Source organism: Oncorhynchus clarkii, unplaced genomic scaffold (assembly GCF_045791955.1).
Source record: "Oncorhynchus clarkii lewisi isolate Uvic-CL-2024 unplaced genomic scaffold, UVic_Ocla_1.0 unplaced_contig_8859_pilon_pilon, whole genome shotgun sequence".
Classification (NCBI taxonomy): domain Eukaryota; kingdom Metazoa; phylum Chordata; class Actinopteri; order Salmoniformes; family Salmonidae; genus Oncorhynchus; species Oncorhynchus clarkii.
The window spans coordinates 28444-31513 of NW_027259432.1; positions in this window are offsets into that span (position 1 = coordinate 28444).

Consider the following 3070-nt stretch of genomic DNA (forward strand, 5'->3'; position numbering starts at 1 on the left):
GTGAGAATCAAGATGCACTCTTTTCACCCTACTCCCTACACTACACCCTACACTACACCCTACACTACACCCTACACTATCCCCTACACTCTCCCCTACACCCTACACTACACCCTACACTACACCCTACACTACCCCCTACACCCTACACCCTACACTACACCCTACACTACACCCTACACTATCCCCTACACTCTCCCCTACACCCTACACTACACCCTACACTACACTACACCCTACACTACACCCTACACTACCCCCTACACTATCCCCTACACTATCCCCTACACTATCCCCTACACCCTACACTACACCCTACACTACACCCTACACTACACCCTACACTACACCCTACACTACATCCTACACTATCCCAGCATATAAAGTCATGTGACCCTAGACCATCCCAGCATATAAAGTCATGTGACCCTAGACCATCCCAGCATATAAAGTCATGTGACCCTAGACCATCCCAGCATATAAAGTCATGTGACCCTAGACCACATATGTCAGAGTCAAGGCCCGCGGGCCACATCCGGCCCGCAAGAAGGTTTTTTACGGCCCCTGGGATGATCTTGATTTATTATTAGAACCGGCCCGCAGCAAGCCGGCAGCCCGCAGATCTTTTACACGCACCAATACTACATTTCCCACAATGCAAAGGTGACGCACCGAGCAGTAGGCTGCTTCATTTCAATATTTATTGGCACAGCAGTCGTCAGCATCACAGTAAAATTAACTTTCAGATACCCATCAAAAATGGCAAAACGGAAGGTGGATACTGAGAACCGGGGGTTTCAAACAAGGTGGGAGTCGGAGTATATGTTCACGAAGGTAGCTGGAAAACCTGTGTGTCTTCTGTGTGGAGAAAGTGTGGCGGTACTGAAAGAGTATAATCTGAGACGACATTATGAAACGAAACACGCGGACACACACGCGGACGCAACTGTCAAGGCCAGTTTTATTTTGGCAGAAGAGATCGCTAAATCAGCCCGGCCATTTACGGAGGGGGATTTCATCAAAAACTGCATGATTAAAGTTTGTGACGAAGTTTGCCCAGAAAAAAGGCAACTCTTTTTAAATGTGAGTCTGAGCAGAAACACCATTGCCGAGAGAGTAGACCAGTTGTCCATCAATCTAAAAGAGCAGCTTGTGAAAAAGGGAAAATATTTTATTGCATATTCCTTGGCTGTGGATGAGAGCACCGACATTTCTGACATTGCCCAGTTGTCAATTTTCATCCGCGGAGTGGACTCCAACCTAAGCGTGACAGAGGAGTTTTTGGCTTTACGTCCTATGCATGGCACAACTACGGGGCATGATTTGTATGAAGAGGTGTCAAGATGTGTAAATGAGATGGAGCTGCCTTGGGAAAAACTCGTGGGTTTGACAACCGACGGAGCACCTGCGATGTGTGGACACAGGAGCGGACTGGTGGCGAAGATACGGGAAAAGATGCAAGAGGAAAACGCGACAGGTGAGCTGACAGCTTATCATTGTATCATACACCAGGAAGCGTTGTGCGGTAAAGCCTTGAAAATGGAGCATGTAATGAGCATCATCACGCGCACAGTTAACTTTATCAGAGCCAAAGGTTTGAATCACCGCCAGTTCAAGGCATTTCTGACGGAGTTAGAAACGGAGCATGGTGATTTGCCTTATCACACAGAGGTGCGATGGCTAAGCCAGGGAAAGGTGCTTCAAAGATGTTTCGAGCTTCGTGAGGAGATTTGTCTGTTCTTGGACAGCAAAGGGAAAGACACAACACAACTCCGAGACGAAATGTTTCTGTGTGAAATGGCTTTTCTGTGTGACATTACGAGTCATCTGAATGCAATAAACTTGCAGCTGCAGGGTCGGGATCGTGTCATCTCTGATATGTACAGTACAGTGAAGGCATTTAAAACCAAACTGACTCTGTGGGAGACGCAGATGCGGAAAGAAAATTTGAGCCACTTTCCCAGCTGCCAGACCATGAAAGAGAAGCTCTCTACCAGTGCGTTCCCGAGCACACAGTTGGCTGATAAAATAGGTATGCTTGCCGCTGACTTTCGACGCCGATTTGCTGACTTTGAAGCACAAAAAAGCAGGTTGGAACTGCTCGGTAACCCATTTGCTGTTGACGTGGAAAGCTCACCACCAAACCTCCAAATGGAGTTGATTGACCTCCAATGCAATGATGCACTGAGGGCAAAATATGCGGCAGTGGGTGCTGCGGAGTTCGCCCGTTTCCTCCCCGGCACAATGCCCCAGCTGCGCATCCAGGCTGCTCAAACGTTGTCTATGTTTGGCAGCACATACCTGTGTGAACAACTGTTTTCTTTGATGAACCTGAACAAAACATCACACAGAAGTCGACTTACTGCTGAACACCTCCACTCAATTCTGAGGATTTCTTCAGCTCAGAGCCTTACCCCGAACATTGATGAACTTGTGGAAAAGATGGGACACCACCAAGTATCACCCTCAACCTCAAACAAGTGAACATTACTGTGCAATCACATATTTAGAGTTTTTACTCAGTTCAAGTTTAAAAGTTAAAATTTAATATTTGTTTTCACTGCATGTTACTTCTCCTTAAACAAAGTGTTGTTTTTGATTAATAGATTTTTGCACTTTATTTTTTTGTATTTCAATCCAATTATATTTTAAAAATATTTCAGTTGAGTGGATGATAGAAAATTGCTATTATTGTTTTTTCTTTGAAGTAAATTTAGCCCACTTTTGCTAAAATAGAAAATATAGTCTACTGATGGTGCCTTGAATACCGGTTTCTTTCATTTAATGTTCATGTTATGGGGATATTTATATAAAGGAAATTTGTCTTTTGTGTCTGTTGAAAATTAAAGATTACTGACAGAGCCATAAGAAAATATTGCTTTATTTATCTGATCATATTGTAATATATTTGTTAGGTTTTCAGTAGGTTCAATTAGGTTCACTAGACTATATGCGTCATTTAAAAATTTTTCAATGAACATTCGAACAGTCCGGCCCTCGTCTTGTAGCTGATTTTTTTATTTGGCCCTCCGTCCATTTGACTTTGACACCCCTGCCCTAGACCATCACA